Source organism: Rhinoraja longicauda, chromosome 11 (genome assembly GCF_053455715.1).
Source record: "Rhinoraja longicauda isolate Sanriku21f chromosome 11, sRhiLon1.1, whole genome shotgun sequence".
Lineage (NCBI taxonomy): Eukaryota > Metazoa > Chordata > Chondrichthyes > Rajiformes > Arhynchobatidae > Rhinoraja > Rhinoraja longicauda.
Genome location: NC_135963.1, coordinates 19,706,859 through 19,730,694, shown reverse-complemented (window position 1 = coordinate 19,730,694; position 23,836 = coordinate 19,706,859). Strand labels below are relative to the sequence as shown.

The window sequence follows — 23,836 nt, the reverse complement described above, 5'->3', positions numbered from 1 at the left end:
ACAACAAAATATAAGGGGAATTTAATATACTTTTAAATGGGAAATCTAACGAGCAAATCACCTTCAATGCAGAGAGGTAGGAATAGGAATACTTTATTGTCACATGTGACTCGGCACAGTGAAATTCTTTGCTTGCATACACAATGTATACAAATACCAACCACCGCTGGCAAAGTTACGAAGCACACCGGCTCCCCCTTTCCCCCCCCCACTCCCTCCACAGCTTTTCCCCCACCCGGTGGGTCCCCATTGTCCTTTCCCCCCCCCCCCCTATAGTCCATTGTTCTCCCCCCCACGGCGACCCCCCCCCACGCCAGGTCCTCCATTGTTCTTAGTAGAGTCTAAGTATAAGGATGCCGAACACTTTTTGGACGATGAATCTTGCTGGAGTGCAAGGAAACCCAGGCTTTCTGGGGTTCACATACACAAATCATTACAGTGACAAAACAAATTAACAAAGCCATGGAAATGCAAACAAGACACAACGCGGTTAGTTTCTGGAAGGGTGAAACAGAAAAGCAGAGAAGTTGTGTTAAATGTGCACCAGTCTCGCTTTTTGGCCACATTGTAGAATATTGTGGACAATTCCAGCATCTACACTATAAAAAAAGATAAACGAGATATTGAAGAAAACCCAAACATGCATTGAGTTTAAAGCGATGAAATTCAATGCAAATTTAGATCATAAATTTAAACAAAGGAAACTATGAAGTTAGGAGACAGGTTAATTGGGAGAAAACAATGGAAAATGTGAAAGTGGAAAGGCACTGGTTATCATTTAACAAAATATTGCAAATATTTTTATATATATATATATGTGTGTATTCACACATATATATACACATAAGGCACAAAAAAACAAAGAAAAATGATTCATTTGTAGCTGACAAGGGAAACTAGAGCATTAAATCAAAGGAAGATGCTTACAATGTTGCCAGAAAGCAGCATCTCAGGAGAACATGGATAGGTGACATTTTTGGTCATGACCCTTCTTCAGACTCCTCTCTTTGGAAGGTATGCTGATGGGTTCAGATGATAGAGGGTGAGAGGAAGCTAGTTTGAAGGCTTCTATTAACTCAAACTGTGCTGGTCCACAGAACAATAGGCTGTTGATCTCTCTGGTTGTGCTGGACCTCCACTACAAACCAGGCTGTTGGCAGAGGCCAACAAAAGATGTAATCTGCTTGTTGACTTGATCAAAAAAATTGGAACTGTGATGTGGATTATAAACTGGGAGAAGCTAATAAAAGTACATGGAAATAAGTAAGAAGCATAATTCTAATCCACAAACTCCCCTCTACTGAAAATGGACTATGTAATAATCCTCTACAAAAGTTAAAGAATTGTTAAAGAAAAGTTAAAGTTAAAATATCTTGCGGATTTCTTTAGGAGGCAAAATATGGTGTCAAAGCTTGTTATTATTCCCTACCTCAAGCTTACTATCACTAAGCCTTGCTGAGGAAGCTCTGTGATTCGTGATCTTTAGCAGTGATTCGGCATCAAACAGGAACTTGTCCTTCTCTTCACCCTGGAGCTGAAAGGGACTGAATACAGAAAGAGAGAATGTATACATTCAACTTCAGAGAACCAATTACATTTCACTACTCCTATTCCCATTTTTTACCAGATGTATCGACTGGAGTTTTGAACATTTAATTTCCGCCTCTTTGATTGTAATTTCCTTGCAAAAATTCCTTGCCTGCCCTTTCTCCGGCAATATTTCCAAATGGGAAATTCACCATGTCAAACAGTTTCGGGGAATATTCATGCTATTTTATATTGTTAAGCCTCCATTTGATTACCTTGATTTCTTAAACCCAATCGCATCCAGGCCAGGTGATGTTGACATTAGGCCTTTTCCATTAATGCAGATTGGCTTCCTGAAAAACACACACTGGAAGTGAGACCAGGAAGATACTAGGCTGCAGGTCAAGAATATTGTGAAAAAAGATTGCTGATCATAAGGTCATAACGAATAGGTGTAAAATTAGGCCATTCGGCCCATTAAGTCTACTCCACCATTCAATCACCGCTGATCTATCTCTCGCCCCCTAACCCCATTCTCCTACCTTCTCCCCATAACCTCTGACACCTGTACTAATCAAGAATCTATTTAGCTCTGCCTTAAAAATATCCACTGACTTGGCCACCACAGCCTTCTGTGGCAAAGAATACCACAGATTCACCACTGACTAAATACATTTCTCCTCATCTCCTTCCTAAAAGAATGTCCTTTAATTCTGAGGCTGTGACCTTTAGTCCTAGACTCTCCCACATCCTCTCCACATCCATTCTATCCAAGCCTTTCTCTATTCTGTAAGTTTCAATGAGGTCCCCCTTCATTCTTCTAAACTCCAGCGAGTATATGCCCAGTGCCGACAAACACTCATCATAGGTTAACCTACTCATTCCTGGGATCATTCTTGTTAACCTCCTCTGGACCGAGTGCTTGTTTTTGTACACAAGCCCTCTTGAAATAAATGCTAGCATTGAGTTTGCTTTCTTTACTACCGACCTCACTTGAAGATGGAAGTGTTACTTAGAGGAGAGCTTTTCATGATGCATGCTGTAAACTGGCTATGGAAAAGGTTCTCACTTCTGTCAGTGGTGCCCTTGTGAAGGATGGTAGCCTTCTCCAGAGCAGATGGCTGCCGTTCCACTAAAGTGAAGGTCCAGAATGCCTGGGAGCAGGCTTTCGGGACACTGAATGCAAGGGGATGAACAGATTCAGACTCTATAAAAAAGGTGGCATCCTATCTTTGTAATTGAATGGAACCAACCTGTTATGAATTGTATTTGAGTGTAAGAATCAATATGGAATAGCGATTAACTAGCGACACTTGAGGGAAGGGTCTCGACACGAAACGTAGAGTCTGAAGAAGGGTCTCGACCCGAAACTTCACCGATTCCTTCTCTCCAGAGATGCTGCCTGTCCCGCTGAGTTACTCCAGCATTTTGTATCTATCTTTGATTTAAACCAGCATCTGCAGTTCCTTCCTACACACACGAGGGAAGGGTTGCTTTTGCAATGTTGCAGCTGGAGGTTTCAAATGAGGCCTTTTTATCTATGGCTGGAGTCAAGGACAATAATCAGACTGTAGGCAAATGAAATCTGGCACCTCCACCATTTCTCATATTTCACTGTGTATTAATAAGTCACAGAAAAATACAATTTTATTGCTTTGATATCCATTATTGTGATCATTTATAATATGCAATGACAGCATTGATCACTCTTCATTTGCTTCTGTTAAGTGAATTCTGTTGGCACATTGACCAACATTTCCGTTGTTAAAGCAGATATTTGTCTGCCTACGCAAGTGAAAGGGAATCATCTGGTGATGTACAACACTTTACAGTACGTAGGTGCCCAAAAAGACAAGGATTTGATTGATTTTGTTTTCTTGGATGTGAACTGCTGCAAGGGGTTGGCAAAGGAAAAAAATGTGACTTGCTACAAATCCATTATAATGCACCATTTATAGAGGTTGGGATAAAAAGTGCTGAAATCTAACACGTAATAAGTTCATCAGTCACATGAGCAGAATTGGGCCATTCGGCCCATCGAGTCTACTACGCCATTCAATCATGGCTGATCTATCTCTCCCTCTCAACTGCATTCTCCTGCCTTCTCCCTCTCCTGGCTACTCCAGGAAAGAGTAACAAGAGAAAGAGTATTTTACCATGTTGCTGCCTTAGTTACTTTATCAGTTTGTTCAGCATTGTGATCTCTCAGCGGGGCTTCCAACTCTGTTTGTCCCTGTTGAGAACAAATAGAAAACATATCACACAAAATGAAACACGGGAGAACACTGGCCATTTGGAAAATCTTGCAGTTGTTAGTGAGTTAAAATATTGCGTAGGAAAAAGGGATGATTCGGTTTCTGTTCCATGTTCCAAATAAACATAGAAAACTTGGACGATCATTTGACGATTCAGCCAAAGAATAAACTATTAAAATGTAAGAATATTGGAGACTTGATCTGAAATGCCTCGTTATGATCACAATGACCGCACCTTTGACATTGTTTTATTTAAAGCGGATTTCAGCAATAAACTATTAAAATGCTGAGTTGGTAAATTGATTTAAAAAAATTGGCTTGGTTATAGAAGACAAAAGATAGTGGTAGAAAAATGTTTCTTCTAACAGGAGGTCTGAGCAGTAGTGTTCTGCAAAGATCATTGCTGGCACTGCTGTTGTTTGCAATATATGTTTATGAATTAGGTGAAAATGCAAATAGTCTGATTAGAAAGTTTGCAGAGGACATAAAAATTGGTAAAGTTATGGTGGGATCTTGGTGTGAAAGTCCATAGTTACCTGAAAGTGGTAAGACAGTGAAAGCATATGGTGTACTTGCCTTTACTGGTCAGGGCATTGACTACAAATGTTGGAAGGTCACTTTGCAGCTTCATAAAACTTCAGTTAGGCCTTTTGGAGTATTATGTGCGGTCTGGTCACGACACTACAAGAAAGGCTTGTGGAGGCTTTGTAGTGGATACAGAAGTTCTCCCAGAAGTTGCCTGGATTGGAACGCACTTGTTTCCCTGGAGCATTGGAGGCTGGGAGGGGCAATCTGATATGAAAGGTTTAGATTAGGGTAGACACAGCCAGTCTTTTTCCCAGGGTGAAAATGCCAAATATCAGAGACCGTAATTTCAAGGTGAGAGGGGAACGTTGAAAAGAGATGTTGTTTTTGTTTACACAGAGATTGGTAGATATCTGAAATGCACTACCGGAGGAGGCCATAGAAGCAGATACAATAGTATCATTTAAACATATAAATGGAGAGATATAAACCACAGTAGTATAATTTAAGCATATGAATGGAGAGATATAAACCATGTGCAAGCAGATCAGATTGGTGAATTTGACATCATGGCCAGCACAAACATGTAGGCTATAGAATATGGAAGAGTACATCACAGGAACAGTACCGTTTGACTGTGCCAAACATGACACCAAGTTACACTAATCTCCTCTGCCTGCATGTAATCCTGTTCCTCCATTTTCATGTGCTTATCTAAACGACTCTTAAATGTCAGTGTTGAATCTTCATCCAGCACCATACCAGACAGTGGATTTCCTAATTATCTCATTCTCTTTCAAATGTGAGTAAATCCTATCCCAACCCAAAGAACCTTCTCTAATAAGGTCTCACTACTGTTGTGAGGCTCAATGGCCAATGTGTTTCAGAAAACCATTTGATTTCATTTAAAACAAATATATATATATTTGATGTCCCGTAATTTACTGATAACTCAAGCAGGCTGACGAAGTGAGCAGTCTCCAGTATATGAACAGTAAAGTCCCACTGTGGGATTCTGCCACATGCTGCACCACCATTTACCATTTGGGGCAGTATAGAGCTTGGACTGGAATACCACCCAGAATACATGTTGCTGGATTCCTACTTCAAGGATAAGTTGTGGGCAAATCACCATATGATCTTAGTAGCTTGGCCAATGCAAAATAGGCCAATGTTAAAAGTCAGCCTGGAACTGAACACCAGAGTCCACCTGCCATTTCACAGGCTCCAATTTTAAATTGCTCTTCAGGACAGGAGAACGTAGAACAGTACATCACAGGAATGGGCCCTTCAGCCCACAATGTTTGTGCCGAACATGGTGGCAACTTAAACTGATCCCATCTGCCTGTACATGATCCATATCCCTCTATTCCCTGCACTCCCATGAGCCCTTCGCAAAGCCTCTTAAATGCCAATATCATACCCGCCTCCACCACCACCCCCTGGCAATGCGTTCCATGCCCCCATCACTCTCCCAAGCATTGGACGTTTCCATCCTGGGGGAAAGGGTTCTGACTGTCTACCTTGTCCATGCCTCTCATAATTTTATATACATCCACCAAGCCTCCCCCCTCAACCTCTGAGAACTGGACACTTGGCTGTAATTTATGAAACCACGGGACGGTCATTCAATGCATCTCACCGTTCCTGATTCTGCAGCAGACATGATCCTTGTAATGATCTTTGGCTTCCTTTTCATTTTTCTCCCTGTTTTGGCATTACTTTCACGTTTGCGTTGTTGAGCCCGCTTACATGCTGTTGACCTGGGCTGCACGGATGACCGAGAAGACTGTTGAGATCAAAAGATGCAGTGGTTCATGTTTTTCACCTCTGCTAAAGTAGCTCATTCGTATAAAGAATGGCACACATCTTACTTTCTTTCCACACTCCCAGATGCTAGAACAATGACTGCCTGATGTCCACAAAAAGAAAATAAACACAGTCCATGTATATATCAATGATACATTGGGCATGGAGTGTGCATTTTGGTGAACAATTGAACTAAAATGTTGCTATCTCACTGAAAATAGATTATTCCCAACACTAAAAATAATGCTACACAAAAATTGGAATTCTGTAATTGTGAGTCTCGAATCTTCAAAAATGGTGAGCAGGTAAACAGCAGAAATGATTAATGTTATATAACAATTAACACTTGATGATCAATAAACAGTTATCAATAGTCTTAGATAGAGACAAAAAGCCAGAGTAATTGAACGGGTCAGGCAGCGTCTCTGGGGAAAAGGAATAGGTGACATGTTGGTTCGAGACCCTTCTTCTTCAATAGTCTTTACTCAGGGAAACTTAATTACAGGTGGCGAGATTCAACTAATGTTAAATCACCTTATGTGCCATGTGAATCAATGAGTGCTACTACAGTCTGCTAAAATGAAAATGGCTGTGTTGGTAAATCTTGAAAATAATCAACATTACAATAATTATTAATGAATTCGTGGAAGTCTGGTTAAATTGCCAGGAACTATCTTGCTACCAATAAGGGGTATAGCCAGGAAGGAGATGCATGTTAACTTCACCTGATTTTGGTTGCTTTGTGATTGTATTGTAGAAAATCTCTTTTTGCCTTTTCTGTGCAGTGGGTGTTTGCGAGAAGCACAGATGGGATCAGACTTGCTGGGCAGAGAGCACTTTAAATCAGTATTATAAAACCCTGAGAGGCGATGGTCAAATGATACGGTGGGAATAGCTACTTCAGTCTCCCTCCTTGATTTGTCTGTCTGTGGAAGCTTCTTACTGGATCCATTGGCACCTGAAAGCAACAATATTGCATGTATAGACAATAGGCAATAGGTACAGGAGTAGGCCATTCGGCCCTTCGAGCCAGCACCGCCATTCAATGTGATCATGGCTGATCATTCACAATCAGTACCCCGTTCCTGCCTTCTCCCCATACCCCCTGATTCCGCTATCATTAAGAGCTCTATCTAGCTCTCTCTTGAAAGCATCCAGAGAATTGGCCTCCACTGCCTTCTGAGGCAGAGAATTCCACAGATTTACAACTCTCTGAGTGAAAAAGTTTTTCTTTATCTCCTCTCTAAATGGCCTACCCCTTATTCTTAAACTGTGGCCCCTGATTCTGGACTCCCCCAACATTGGGAACAAATTTAGGAACATTGGGAACATTAAGTCACTGCCTTGCTCCATTTCATTCTCCCTTCAACTGCATTTTCTCAACTGCAGCACAAACATAGAAGCGTCTCCAGCATTTATTAAATCATCCATAATATCCTGTGACTTCAGTCCTCAAGATTTGCATTTCTTTTAAAACAGGCAGATTTAATTTCAGTTCAATCCTGGGCATATTGAGAACTTAAAATGAAAACAGAAAATGCTGGAAACAAACAATGGGACCAACCGCTGGTAACATTTCAAATCAATGATCTTCGTAGAGTGAAATACTCAATTTTTCTCTCCCAAATGCTGTTTTATCTATCTTCCCCCTGTGCACTTGCCTGTATCCACCTATCACTTGCCTTGTCAAAGCTAGGCAAGTGATAAGTGTATACAGGTGGGGGTGGAATGAGGGGTGGGGGGGGGAGTGGAGTGGGGGATGGGGGATTGACAGATAGGCAGGTAAAGGCCAGAGATGAAAAGGGGACAAAAAGCTGCTAGATATGGAGATAAGGTGTGAATTGTGAGACCAGGGGAAGGCACATTGGTGGAAGGGAATGGGGAAAGGGAGAAGGGATAGTGGGAGAAATTGGTGCGCATCCAAGTGGGGCGCAGGAAAGAGAGGGTGGAGACAGAAAAACTGGGGTGGGAGGGTTAGGTTTGGGAAGATCCGTTGTGGGCAACAAAGTTCCACCAAGGTTGAGTTCGAGCAGCGTGCATTTTTTACGACAATCTGCAGCCTCATGGTTACCATCAATGATTCCAGTTATTTATACCAGATTTTCTATTCTAGTTACAGTTGAGATTAAGATTAAAGTGCAAATATGTAGTCTTAATATTGGACCAGATAATCGAGGTTGAATTGTTTTTTAGATGAAGAACATATCTTGCAATGTTCACTCCAAACATGGATTTGGGAAGGGGGCTGGGGTTCAAGATGAGGGCACAGAGATTTTTTTGCAAGGAATTATTTTTCAAACTTCGCTGTACATTTTAACATGGCTCTTCTTTTCCATGATATCTCCGGGAGTTCACTTTCGCACACTTCAAAGCAACTTGTCTGGCAAGGCGGTGAATTTTCTGGTTGCCTGTAGGTGCACAAATAACAGCAATTATTGCATCAGTTCCCTGTAGAAGCCGTTTTATACCTATTCACAAAATAGTACCACAAAAGAAAATGGTGGCATCCTTGGACTAATTTTAGCCATTTTCTTTCTATCACACCTTTCCTCATAGAGTTATGAGGAAGCATGGAAACATTCCCTTTGGTCCAACTCGCCCATGCCAACCAAGATGCCTACCTGAATCATGCAAGCTTTATACCACATACAAAGAAATGTTGTAGCTCCAATTCACAAGTTATTTAGGAATTGTGACAAAAGTTATTGCTTACAATCCTTGTGATGTTCAGATATTCAACTGATGTAGTATCGCTGGAGCTGCCATGCATGCCATGTAGCAGATCAGCCCTTGCTGAATGATTACTGATAAGCACCTGGGTAAAGGGGTTTGCTCTCTGTGCTTCTTCATGGAACCATAGCCAAAGTCAAAAAGGAATGGAGCCAAATATCAAGTTAGGGAGTTCCTCACTTTCACTGATTTATCAGATTTCTGTGTGCTTCATGGTAGCAAGCACCATAAAACAATTTAATAAGAACCGGAGTGAGTAAACCTTTGCTTTACGGAGGGTGGTGGGTATATAGAAAGAGCTGTCACAGCAAGTAGTTGAAACAGGTAAATAATAGCATTTAAAAAACATTTGGACAGGTACACGGATAGGAAAGATTTAGAGGGACATAATTCAATCACAGGTAAATGAGGCATCTTCGTCAGCATGGACAGTTTGGGCCGAAGGGCCAGTTTCCAAGTTGTATGACACTATGACACAAGGTGCTGGAGTAACTCAACGGGTCAGGCAGCATCTCAAGAGAAAGGGAATGGGTGACGTTTCAGGTCAAGACCCTTCTTCAGACTGAGGAAGGGTCTCGACCTGAAACGTCACCCATTCCTTCTCTCCTGAGATGGTGCCTGACCCGCTGGTTGCGATTAGTGTCACTTTGCACAGCGGTAGAGTTGCTGCTTTACAGCGAATGCAGCGCCGGAGACTCAGGTTCGATCCTGACTACGGGTGCTGCCTTGTAAGGAGTTTGTACGTTCTCCCCGTGACCTGCGTGGGTTTACTCCGAGATCTTCGGTTTCCTCCCACACTCCAAAGACGTACAGGTATGTAGGTTAATTGGCTGGGTAAATGTAAAAATTGTCCTTAGTGGGTGTAGGATAGTGTTAATGTACGGGGATCACTGGGCGGCACGGACTTGGAGGGCCGAAAAGGCCTGTTTCCGGCTGTATGTATATGATATGATATGATATGATATGATATGATATGACATATCTTCAGAAGATAGTACTCTGCTATATCTTCGTATTGTTTGCTCAACTTGATGGGCCTTTCCAAACACCACAGATTTTCACAGAGTAAATGTCCAGCCCGAGTAAAAACAAAACAAAATAATAATAAAGATGAAACACTAATCATTTAAATTCATTATTTGAAATCAGCAACCAACACAGGGCAGGGTATCATTTAGACTTGAAGATGCTTTAGAAGCAGAAATATAAGAACACATTATGGTTGATGCCCATGTGTTAGGAAAACCCCAACCTGTCCAAAGCCCATTAACAGAAGCATGGCCATGAGATAATTATTCACAAAATGCTGGAGTAACTCAGCAGGTCAGGCAGCATCTCAGGAGAGAAGGAATGGGTGACGTTTCGGGTCGAGACCCTTCTTCAGACTGATGTCAGGGGGGCGGGACAAAGGAAGGATATAGGTGGAGACAGGAAGATAGAGGGAGATCTGGGAAGGGGGAGGGGAAGGGAGGGACAGAGGAACTATCTAAAGTTGGAGGTCGATGTTCATACCACTGGGCTGCAAGCTGCCCAGGCGAAATATGAGATAAAATAAGCCAAGTTCTGACAGGATGGGATTAAACCCTAGGCTGCACTGCAAGCCACCTTGTTCTGATTCTCCAGTAAGTAGCTAGTTGAGCCAATCCAGGATTTGCCACTCACATGTGAATCATTGGCAGTTTGGTGAAATCAAGTTCATAAAGAGTGGTTTGGAGATGGTCGAAAGGGAAGCAGGGGGGTAAAAAAAAACTTTACTACAGAATTAAGGAATATATTTAAGTAGTGAAACAATGTGCAATACTCAGAATTTAATATCTTCATCCTCAATTTTGGTTGATTCAGAGCTCAGAATTGAGTTTAATGTGGTTTTGTGCTGAGGACATTTTATTTATTCAGTCTAAGTTTACCATGAAAATACAAGATGCGTTACTTTTCTTGACTGATCTGTTCATCCTGCTTTTCAGATAATATCGAATATTCCATTGAGGAGGCAGTTTCAGAAGGGATAACCTAAATGGAAATGTAAAACTTTTAAACTCTTCCAGTTACAGATATCCTCATATATATCTATCCTTGCTTCTAGAATGCATTCAACACGCTTTGCTCAATGGCTATGCCAATATCAATAGATGGTAAATGTATATCTTAAATACTCTTTATTAAAAGTAGACGTGGTTTTCCTTAGCCCATCTGTTGATGACAAGATTCTCTTTAAACTTTTCCACTTATTTTAAGACATCAATATAAATCTTTGCAAAAAAAGTTAACTTTTAGTACATTGACAGAGGAACAATGAGATCACCATATGTTCCTAACTACAAATTATCTCTCTGGTCTACGTGTTGAATCATCTGAAGGAAAGTTCATTATCATTATTCCTCTCAACACATCAGTGGGGGGCAAAGCTAATTTAGATTTAGATTTGTTTAGATTTAGAGATACAGCGCAGAAACAGGCCCACCGGGTCCGCGCTGCCCAGCGATCCCCGCACATTAACACTATCTTACACCCACTAGGGACAATTCTTTACATTTGCCCAGCCAATTAACCTACAAACCTGTACGTCTTTGGAGTGTGGGAGGAAACCGAAGATCTCGGTGAAAACCCACACAGGTCACGGGGAGAACGTACAAACTCCGTACAGTACAGCACCCGTAGTCAGGATCGGTCCCGAGTCTCCGGCGCTGCATTCGCTGTAAGGCAGCAACTCTATCGCTGTGCCACCGTGCCGCCCTAATTGATTTAATTACCCTGGTTTTTGCTCATGCAACATCCCAAACAGGAGGGTTGGTGGGCATTTGACACCATCCAAATTAAAGTGAGGAACCATTGTAATCACAACTAAACCAGTTACCAGTCGACACAAATTTGGTGCAAGAGAAAGGTGAATAAACTGTCGGAAGGAACTGCAGATGCTGGTTTACACCAAAGATAGGTACAAAATGCTGGAGTAATCTCTGGAGAAAAGGAATAGGTGATGTTTCGGGTCGACCCTTCTTCAGGCAGAGAGTCAGGGTACGGAACAATTCAGAGCCAGCATTGATGGCCAAGGAGCCCACGATGGCCCATTGTCACGGTTCCTTCTGACACATTTTGGCTGCTCATCAGCAAAATCTCCTCAAGGTATGCCTGCTTTGAAGAAGTTCTCCTCCTCTTTCTGACGAGCGTCCTGCAACACCCTCTCTCGCTGCTCCCCCTCGGTGATTCCTCCTGCTCTCCATCTCTGTGACCACATTTTAACCTGGACTCGCTACCATAGCCACATGTGCACTGTTCGTATCCCTTCTTTTTCACCTCCTCCACAGCCAACAATGGACCGTTGCGGGCTCCTTGGCCATCAGTGCCGGCTCTGATTTGTTCTGCATCTTTTCATACCTCTAGTTTCCCTCTCCCTTGACTAGTCTCGACCTGAAACATCACCTATTCCTTTTCTCCAGAGATGCTCCCTGACCCGCTGAGTTACTCCAGTATTTTGTGTCTATCCAAGGTTAATAAACCGTCCAGTCTATGCAAGGTAAAAGGAGCCAGCTACACCTAGTATTAATGCACCAAATAATGCATGGCTGCCAGTTAGATGATTAAAATGTTGAATGAAGTTCAGAAACCATTGCTCTTCACTTGCCACCACCAGCTTCATCTGAAATACAGACTTGCAGCATTACTGTTCTCCTGTGAGGTCAAGAGTCAAGAGTGTTTTATTCAGTTCAGTTTACTTTATTATCACGTGTACCGAGGTAGAGTGAAATTTTTTAGTTATGTGCTATCCAATCAGCGGAAAGACAATGCATGATTACAATCGAGCCATTTACAGTATTTCGATACATGATAAGGGAATAATGTTTAGTGCTAGGTAAAGCCAGTAAAGTCCAATCAAAGATAGTCCAAGGCTCATGAGGTAGATAGTAGTTCAGCACTGTCTCTGGTTGTGGTAGGATGATTCAGTTACCTGATTCAGTTGCTGGGAAGAAACTGTCCCTGAATCTGGAGGTGTGCATTTCCACACTTCTATACCTTTTAGTTTAGTTTAGTTTAGTTTGGAGATACAGAGCGGATCCAGGCCCTTCGGCCCACGGAGTCCGTGCCGACCAGCGATCCACGCACATTAACACCATCCTACACCCACACGATTTGCCCCATGGGAGAGGGGAGAAGAGGGAGTGGCCAGGGTGCGACATATGACATTGTTGTCATATGTCCTGAAAGGAAACAATGAAATTCTTACTTGAAGCAGCACAGCAGATGTGTAGAAAACTAACTCGGTATCTATAAGCCCAATGGCATGGGGTGTGACTCTTTTGGTACAGCTTGGCTCCGGTGCAACTTTTCCCTTTGTACACGTGGCTCCCGTCACCAGCATGTTGTTTGCTGCTGCGGTTTGCTACTAGACGGTAATGCGCTTCCTCATCTGATGTGCCGTACAACAATTTCAATTTACCTCCCGTTCTCACAGCATCGGTTTCAAAGCCTCCAATAAAAGGTACATCCACGCAAGTATTCCCTGCCAAATAATTCCCAGAGGGAACAGAGGCAGCAGCTGCAAGAGCTGAGAATTCAAATCAAATGTGACAATGCCAAGTTTAGATACCCAGTTGAACTTCTGCTCCAATTCACTTCACATTCCTCTGTCAGTTTTCCAAGCCTTGGGAAACCCATAAAATACGTTAAATACATTAAATTCAGAGTGAAAAGGAATTTAATTTGCAAAGACTATGTTAATCTATTCTGTCTGCACTAACTCAATCCCCAAATTCTGGGAGTGATGTTTTTTTGTTGTCACCATGCTAATGGGCCTCTATTGAGCACAAATGAAAATACAGGAAATTTTAATCCCTCTCTTGCTCCTAAACATCCATTCCACAGAATTAAAACTTCCCCATTGAGTTGCAATTCCCTTTTTATTTTTTTTTAATTACTTTACCTTTAAAATTCATATCACAATCAGAATATTGCTTTATTAATTCCAATAATGTTTTAAATAGTATCATTTTTGTAATAATAAAATGCACAGAACATAGGTCAGAACTCTGATTGTCCATCTGCTAATTTCCATTCTAGCTAAGGCATGTGCAGACCATTAGGGAACATATTGACTAGTTAGACACAAAATGCTGGAGTAACTCAGCGGGACAGGCAGCATCTCTGGATAGAAAGAATGGGTGACGTTTCGGATTGAGACCTTTCTTTGGACCTGAAGATCAGGTCTGAAGGAGGGTCTCGACCCGAAACGTCACCCATTCTTTTTATCTACAGATGCTGCCTGTCCCACTGAGTTACTCCAGCATTTTGAGTCTATCTTCGGTGTAAACCAGCACCTGCAGTTCCTTCCTACACACATTGACTAGTTTCTCTCTTGGTCAAGTTGTTTGCACGGCCAAGGGAAGAAGGTAAGAGAAGGAACATTCAATACAAAATTAAATAAATTACGATAATTTTGTCACAGTAGCAATATTGCCAATGGACCAATTCCAAGAAAAATCAAAATAATTTAAAAAAAGGATGGAGTAAAATAATATGAATTCAAATCTCACAGGGGATAATTTTACAGAGTCAGAGCTTGCAGTAGTCATTTCCTACCTCCAGGTCACAATCGCTTTGCGATTCTGAAGAAACCTTCTGCTGGCCGATCGTTAATAATGATGTTATGTCAAGCAGAATCTTTTGTTTCTCCTCAGACTGTAATTGTACGGGACTGAATGAAACGATGCAGAGGAAGTGTAAATGTCAGCTCAAAAGAACCGAATACATCTAATTGTAAAAATAGTCATTCCTAATTTAACCGGATCGATTCCGAGGACCTTTTGGCGACCTTCATCGTGTACTCCTCTTCCTCTCGCACTATTTATTATAGCGGTAAGAAACAAAGCCAACCTCCAAGCCTCTCAAAAGCTGCTCTGTAACCTGGCACTATCAAACATGCTGGACAAACATAGGTCAGAAGGAAAAATGCTATGGACACAAAATGCTGGAGTAACTAAGCAGGTCAGGCAGCGTCTCTAGAGAAAATGGATAGGTGACATCAATTATCCATTTTCTCCAGAGGTGCTGCGTGTCCTGTTGAGTTGCTCCAGCATTTTGTGTCTATCTTTGGTACGAACCAGCATCTGCAGTTCATTTTTATTAGAAGGAATAATGATAGATTTTTAAAAACGGAACCAGGAAGTTGGTGAATAAGAGAAATAGAGCTAAGCTTTTGCAGATTTCCAGCATCTGGAGGTTTTTTTTTTTGCTGTTGGGTTACTTTTAGTTTAATCAGATTGTAGGATTGCTGATTTTTCTGTCTGTCGATTATAGGAGGAAATAGGGATATTCAATGCCATCACAAGAAAAGCAAAAATGATATTTAATCTTGGTAATTAAATGAGAACCAATGCTTTTCTTTCCTGGAATGACTAAAATCAGACTCGTGAAATGTCTGAAGAAGGGTCCTGACATGAAACGTCATCTATCCTTGTTCTCCAGAGATGGCACCTGATCCACTGAGTTACTCCAATGGCGTTTTTTTTATGGAGAAAGGCTCAGTGGGTCAGGAAGCATCGCTGGAGAGAGAAAATGTACTATTGCTTTAGGTTGATGACTCAGAGTCAAAAATGACAAATAGGGTCATTGTAGCCATACCTAGTGAGTATTTCCAAGAGTTTTATTTTACTTTAGATGTCCAACATCAGCAGCATTTTGCTTTTGAATCAGACAAAAGTTGTAGTTTTGATTGATGGTCGAATCTAAGATCTGATGGATGTAGGGAGATGAATGTTTATTGACCATTCCTCTTTAATCCTGAAAGGAGCCATCTGGAATTGCTACAGTCCAGATGCATAGTGAGTTCCAGGTTTTTGTTCTAATAATCATAGAGTCATACAACACTGAAACAGGCACTTCAGTTTAACTCATCCTTGCTAACCAATATACCCTTCTACACTTGACCCATTTGCCTAGGTTTGACCCATATCTCTCTAAACTTTTGCCATATATGCACCTAAACAAATATATTTTAAATGTATCTGCATTTTAAGTAGTCCTACCTGATCTCCCAGTTGCTAAACACTAATTCCCCTTCCCATTCCCACACTGACTTTTCTGTTCTGGGCCTCCTTCATTGTCAGACTGACACCAAATGCAAAATGAAGGAACAGCACCTCATATTTTGCTTGGGCAGCTTACAACGTATTGATTTCTCTAACTTCAAGTAACCCTTGCATCCCCTTTCTCTCCGTCCCTCCCCCACCCAAGTCGTTGTACCAGTTTCAAAGGCATCTTGTTGAGTCTCATTCTCTGTAACTGATTTTCACAAAGGGCTATTTCCCTTATCATCATTACTTTTTTGCATATCTTTCATTCATTTGTTCTATATCTCTCTATATCTCTCGTTTCCCTTTGCCTTGAATCCGAGTCTGAAGAAGGGTCTCAACCCGAAATGTCACCTATTCCTTTTCTCCAGAGATGCTGTCTGACTTGCTGAGTTACTCCAGCTTTTTTAGTCTATCTCAAAAATGATATATACCGTGCTTTGAAGAGGAAAGGGATGAAGGAAGTAACATGCATCAGAAAGACGTTTTAGTGTTTTCTAGTTCTCAAGCCTATGGTTGAAAAGCTGCCACAATATGCAAAAGCATTCTGAAGCAAGTCAGCAAACTACTAGAATACATTGGAGAATATTACTTGGCACAATACACCGATCAGCCAAAACATTATGACCTGACGAGCCAAAACATTATGACCACCTCCCTAATATGCTGTTGGTCCTCCGTGTGCAGCCCCATACGCAACAGGGTGCAATGCACTGTGTATTGTGACACATTCCTCCTGTGACCACCATTAACATTTCATGTGACTTGTGCCACAGTGGACCTTCTGTCGGTTTGGACCAGACTGGATAGCCTTCGTTGCCCTCTGGCATCGATGAGCTTTGGGCGCCCAACACCCTGTTGCCGTTTTTTTGTGGTTTGTCCCTCCTCGGACCACTGTCGGTAGGTTCTCACCACTGCTGACCGGGAGCACCCCACAAGCCTTGCCGTTTCAGAGATGCTCTGACCCAGTCGTCTGGCCATAACAATTTGGCCCTTGTCAAAGTCGCTCAGGTCTTTTCTCTTGCCCATTTCTCTTGCATCCAACACATCAACTGCAAGAACTGACTGTTCACTTGCTGCCTAATATATCCCACCCCTTGACAGGTGCCATTGTAACAAGATAATCAATGTTATTCACTTTGCCTGTCAGTGGTCATAATGTTTTGGCTGATCGGTGTACATGCCTTGACTTTCTACTGTGAATACTCAGCAACCTCTTTTTGACCAATTCTCTGCGCTTGTACGAAAAAGGTTTTACAATTCAGATTTACTCTTTCTTATTCCACACATTATTTTGACAATTATGGAGCAGGTTCTTCAATGTCATTCTCCGACCCTCAGGTGGGAAGCAGGGAGCAAATGTTCAAGAAATGACTGTGTCTTCATACTGTATTTCGATTATGAGATATCTGACCTGTGCTTAAAGTAAACTCCACATTAATATACTGTTTTGGGATGGATGGTTTGGGGGGGGATGATGATAGATGTGTGTATGGAGGATCAGTAAGACTACTTGAGTCAATACATGATTAAAGAAAGAACAATAACGAATAAAGGTGCTGCTTTACCTTATTTCTGGCTTGGTTACCTCATCTTGATGCTCAACATTTATACACTCTGCTTTCGATTCTGTATGTCCCTGTTTAACACAAATAGAAAGAGTAACAAAATTAAAGCTGCAGAGGAAGTTGGAGGATTCAGCAATAAACAGATTTCTTTGGGACAGTGCACTGGTTTTAGACAGTTTCTAAACAAATGTAGCTATCTTCCGAATTGCCATTTTGGCAGCTTTGAAAGTTTACATTGGAGCAGATGTGAAATTCATCTGAACAACTTAATCATTGAAGATGTTACTAAAACACACATGTCCTGATAAACAAACATGACAATCCTGTGATAAAAATTCCCATGTCATTCCACCAGGACAATCATTCTTTTCAAAGAGCAAGAAACATTAACTAAAACGAGGGTGATATCACCAAAGTGAGCAACTACCGAATTCAAAAAGGACTTCCAAAGTAATAATCTCAGGCTTACTGCCTGTGCCACGCGATAGTGAGAATAGGAATGGAGTGAGGTGGAGGATAAATACGTGGCTGAGGAACTGGTGCAGGGAGCAGGGTTTCAAGTTTCTGGATCATTGGGACCTCTTCTGGGGGAAGTATGACCTGTACAAAAAGGACGGGTTGCATCTGAACCCGAGGGGAACCAATATCCTGGCGGGGAGATTTGCTAAAATAACTGCGGAGACTTTAAACTAGTACGGTTGGGGGGAGGGACTCAAACACAGATAGCTAATAGGCAGTGTGTGAGGCAGGAGGCAGAAAAGGGAAACACTCAGACCCAATATGTAGGAGAGAAAGAAGGGAAAAGAAATAAACTGAGAATAAGAAATGATGGGTCCCTTAAATGTGTATATTTTAATGCTAGGAGCATTGTAAGAAAGGTGGATGAGCTTAGAGCCTGGATTGACATCTGGAAGTATGATGTTGTGGCGATCAGTGAAACATGGTTGCAGGAGGGTTGCGATTGGCAATTAAATATTCCAGGATTTCATTGTTTCAGATGTGATAGAATCGGAGGGGCAAGAGGTGGGGGTGTTGCATTGCTTGTCAGGGAGGATATCACAGCAGTGCTTTGGCAGGACAGACTAGAAGGCTCGATTAAGGAGGCTGTTTGGGTGGAACTCAGAAATGAGAAAGGTTTAGCAACACTTATAGGGGTGTATTATAGACCGCCAAATAGGGAACGAGAATTGGAAGAGCAAATATGTAAGGAGATAGCAGATATTAGTAGTAAGCACAGAGTGGTGATTGTGGGTGATTTCAATTTTCCGTATATAGACTGGGAATCACATTCTGTTAAAGGGCTGGATGGTTTGGAGTTTGTAAAATGTGTGCAGGATAGTTTTTTGCAGCAATACGTAGAGGTGCCTACCAGAGAAGGGGCAGTGTTGGACCTCCTGTTAGGAAATGAGATGGGTCAGGTGACGGAGGTATGTGTTGAGGAGCACTTTGGGTCTAGTGATCATAATGCCATTAGTTTCAATATCATTATGGAGAAGGTCAAATCTGGACCAAGGGTTGAGATTTTGGATTGGAGAAAGGCTAATTTTGAGGAGATGAGAAAGGATTTAAAAGGAGTGAAATGGAAATTGTTGTTTTATGAAAAGGATATAATAGAGAAATGGAGGATATTTAAAGGTGAAATTTTGAGAGTACAGAGTCTTTATGTCCCTGTTCGGTGGAAAGGAAAGAATAATAATTTGAAAGAGCCGTGGTTTTCCAGGGAAATTGGACACTTGGTTCGGAAAAAGAGGGAGATATACAATAAATATAAGCGGCAGGGAGTAAATGAGGTTCTTGAGGAATATAAAGAATGTAAAAGGAATCTTAAAAAGGAAATTAGAAAAGCGAAAAAAAGATATGAGGCTGCTTTGGCAAGTAATGTAAAAGTAAACCCCAAGGGGTTCTACAGATATGTCAATAGCAAAAGGATAGTGAGGGATAAAATTGGTCCATTAGAGAGTCAGAGTGGACAGCTTTGTGCTGAGCCGGAAGAAATGGGGGAGATATTAAACAATTTCTTTTCTTCGGTATTTACCGAGGAGAAGGATATTGAATTATGTGAGGTAAGCGAAACAAGTAGAGTAGTGATGGAAATTAGGATGATTAAAGAAGAGGAGGTACGGACACTTTTGAAGAATATAAAAGTGGATAAGTCTCCAGGTCCTGATAGGATATTCCCTAGGACATTGAGGGAAGTTAGTGCAGAAATAGCAGGGGCTATGACGGAAATATTTCAAACGTCATTAGAAACAGGGATGGTGCCGGAAGATTGGCGCATTGCGCATGTTGTGCCTTTGTTTAAAAAAGGTTCTAAAAGTAAACCTAGCAATTATAGACCTATTAGTTTGACGTCTGTGGTGGGAAAATTAATGGAAAAGATACTTAGGGACAATATATATAATTATTTGGATAATCAAGGCCTGATTAGAAACAGTCAACATGGATTTGTGCCTGGAAGGTCATGTTTGACTAATCTTCTTGAATTTTGTGAAGAGGTTACCAGGGAAATTGATAAGGGCAAGGCTGTGGATGTTGTCTATATGGACTTCAGTAAGGCATTTGACAAGGTTCCACATGGAAGGTTGATTAAGAAGGTTAAATCGTTGGGTATTAATAGTGAGGTTGCAAGATGGATTCAACAATGGCTGAATGGGAGATACCAGAGGGTAACGGTTGACAATTGTATGTCAGGTTGGAGGCCAGTGTCTAGTGGAGTGCCCCAAGGATCTGTGTTGGGTCCACTGTTGTTTGTCATTTACATTAATGATCTGGATGATGGTGTGGCAAATTGGATTAGTAAATATGCAGATGATACTAAGATAGGTGGAGTAGTTGATAGTGAGGTAGATTTTCAAAGTCTACAGAGAGACTTGGGCCTTTTGGAAGGGTGGGCTGAAAGATGGCAGATGGAGTTTAATGCTGATAAGTGTGAGGTGCTGCATTTTGGTAGGACAAATCAAAATAGGACGTACAGGGTAAATGGTAGGGAATTGAGGAATGCAGTGGAACAGAGGGATCTGGGAATAACTGTGCATTGTTCCCTGAAGGTGGAATCTCATGTGGATAGGGTGGTGAAGAAGGCGTTTGGTATGCTTGCCTTTATAAATCAGAGCATCGAGTATAGAAGTTGGGATGTAATGTTGAAATTGTACAGGGCATTGGTGAGGCCGAATCTGGAGTATGGTGTGCAGTTCTGGTCGCCAAATTATAGGAAGGATGTCGACAAAATGGAGAGGGTACAGAGGAGATTTACTAGAATGTTGCCTGGGTTTCAGCACTTAGGCTACAGAGAGAGGTTGAACAGGTTGGGTCTTTATTCTTTGGAGCGTAGAAGGTTGAGGGGGGACTTGATAGAGGTTTTTAAAATTATGAGAGGGACGGACAGAGTTGACGTGGGTAGGCTTTTCCCTTTGAGAGTGGGGAAGATTCCAACAAGGGGACATAGCTTCAGAATTAAGGGACAAAGGTTTAGGGGTAACATGAGGGGGAACTTCTTTACTCAGAGGGTTGTGGCTGTATGGAATGGGCTTCCGGTGGAAGTGGTGGAGGCTGGCTCGATTTTATTATTTAAGAGTAAATTGGATAGGTATATGGATAGGAGGGGATTGGAGGGTTATGGTCTGAGTGCAGGTAGATGAGACTAGGTCAGGGAGAATGGTCGGCGTGGACTGGTAGGGCCGGACAGGCCTGTTTCCATGCTGTAGTTGTTATATGTTATATATATGTTATATGTTAATTGCTGTTAAACGTTTCGAATGTGAAAAATGTACGCAATGTCACAATCCAAACCTTTTACGTTCATTGGAGACTTTTAATTGAAATATTAGATTGTGGATGTGATTTGTACTATAAAGATGCATTCAACATTATTTACAATGAAGCCAAACATGTCATTTTCTGTTGTATGTATACAAAAAGCTAGAAGAATTAATAAATAAACCATCAAATAATGTTTGTAATGTTCATCATTGTGGTCATGATATAATTGAGTTATTTTGCACTGGTTTTAAACAAAGATGTTCTATTTAAACAACCTAATTGAATATTTACACTTTGAAAATAGGATATTCAATAACGTGAGGTTTTCTCACGGATCAGCTTAATGAAGGCAGTGTGTATCTGAGTCGTGCCAAGCAATGAAGCTCAGACTATTCCTGATTGAATAAAAATCTCATCTGGGTCAGTTGTGGGATAGGAGTGGATTCCTCATTTAATTACCGTCCAGGGATTCCTATTGAAACTGCGTAAGGCTGATCTGTGATGAATTTGGCTCAAATGGCTCAGTGATGATTTGGGCAATTTGAACCCTGCCTGCTCTTAGAAACCAAATAGGTGGTGATTACAATCTAAAATTAGGCCCGACAAGGAGAAATATTCTTTAACCTGTTTGCTCTTCAAAATGCTGCAAATAATGTCGAACTCTCCTACTCAATTGAAATCTATTTTGGCGAATTAACCTTCACCAAATAGAGAGGGTCATTTGGTCCATTATAATTTTCAGTGTGCAACCTCTTTACCAATTTCACAGCCCTATCATTTCTCTGCAACTATTGTCGTTTTGGTTCATCATCCAGTCAGACAGTGCACTCGAAATCCAAACCATTCATAACATTAGAACATGTTTACCCACGTAAGTGGGTGTCAGAAGTCATTCTGACTGCTGAGCATAGATGGCTGCTGAGAAAAAAACAGCATTATGAGTAAAATGTCTTACTGAGGCGAAATTGTAAAATCATGCCACAGTCCTATCACAAATTATGACAATGGGTCTCAGTTATAAATAACAGAGCAATATTACAAATATGTGAAGCTTTGTTAAACAAGCTAGTAAATCCACTCTAATTTTCAAATAACTTGAAAGATGTCACATATAGTATTATTGAGAGTTTAGGAGAGGGATATTTAGATTTTTTTTTTAGATTTAGTTTAGAGATGCAGCGCAGAAACAGGCCCTTCGGCCCACCGGGCCCAGCGATCCCCGCACGCTAACACTATCCTACACCCACTAGGGACAATGTTTACATTTGCCCAGCCAATTAACCTACAAACCTGTACATCTTTGGAGTGTGGGACGAAACCGAAGATCTCGGAGAAAACCCACACAGATCACGGGGAGAACGTACAAACTCCGTACAGTACAGCACCCGTAGTCAGGATCGAACCTGAGTCTCCGGCACTGCATTCGCTGTAAAGCAGCAACTCTACCGCTGCGCCACCGTGCTGCCGATATGGATCCTTTTAGAACGATATGAGTCAAATGCGGTCAGGTAAGACTAACGTAGATGGGGCACCTTGGTCAGCATGGGCTAGTTGGGCTGTAGGGCCTATTTCCATGCTGTATGACTCTATAAGAGTGATAGATAATTAATACTCTTGTAAGATCCAGCATGATTAGAATAAGCTCAGCTGTAATTGTCTGTAATGAATCTGAGACATTGAGACTATAAAAATGCACGTTCTTTCTAAAGTTTAAAAAAATCTAACTTAAACACAAATCATTTTATTGCTATGCATGTTGTTCGTCTGAAGTATTTCATTTTACGCATGCTCCACATATTAAGAGAGAAGTGGATTAATTTAGAACTAGAAAGGTATTAGCTGTTACAATTTGAAATGTTTCATTTTAGTCCTTGAAGCCAATTTAGCTTAGAGTAGAATAGACAGATAATCACATTGGCACAACAACAATATTTAAAAGACATTTGGACAGTTACGTGGATAGGAAACATTTAGGGGAAAATGAGCCAAATGTGGTCAGATGGGACTAGCTTTGATGGGGCATCTGGGTCAGCATGGGCTAGATGGGCTGAAGGGCATGTTTCCATGCTGTATGATTATGAATTATGATGGCTGGATTTAAGCAGATCAGCTCCTCCTTCCTGTTTTCTCCTTTCATACCTTTTCCACCTTTATCATCTTTGTTCTAGGTTTGACAATGGTCAGCTGCCTTTCGGACTTCTTTTTAACCTTGAATTTAGCAAGTGCTTCTTCTATACCTGAAAAGTAAACATACAAAAAATGATTGGCATCAATCAGCATTTAGCAAACATTAGTATGAAGTGAAATATCCAGTAACCGTTGAGCCTCGTGCATGGGTGAGTGATAGATTCTGGGCAGTTGATGGAATGTAGGAAGAATGGGAATGATGCAGGATTTCTGTAAAGAGGTGGTTGATGGTCTGAAGAAGGGTCTCGACCCAAAACATCACCCATTCCTTCTCTCGAGAGATGCTGTCTGTCCCGCAGAATTACTCCAACCTTTTGTGTCTATCTTTGGTTGATGGTCAAGCCAGATGTGTTGGGCCGAAGGGGCTGTTTCTGTGCCCTCTCTTTCCATGACTCCATGACACATTTGCCCC

The 23,836-nt window shown here is 41.4% G+C and overlaps 1 long non-coding RNA gene across 1 annotated transcript; it reads right to left on the bottom strand.

Annotated features, from left to right (window-relative positions):
- Positions 1-14,473: 14,473 nt before the first annotated feature.
- LOC144598061 (uncharacterized) lies at positions 14,474-23,473 on the bottom strand. The gene is made up of 3 exons (XR_013547818.1): positions 23,377-23,473; positions 17,479-17,549; positions 14,474-14,535 (listed from the first exon to the last, which is right to left on the bottom strand). It is a non-coding gene; the product is annotated as an uncharacterized LOC144598061 (long non-coding RNA).
- Positions 23,474-23,836: the final 363 nt, after the last annotated feature.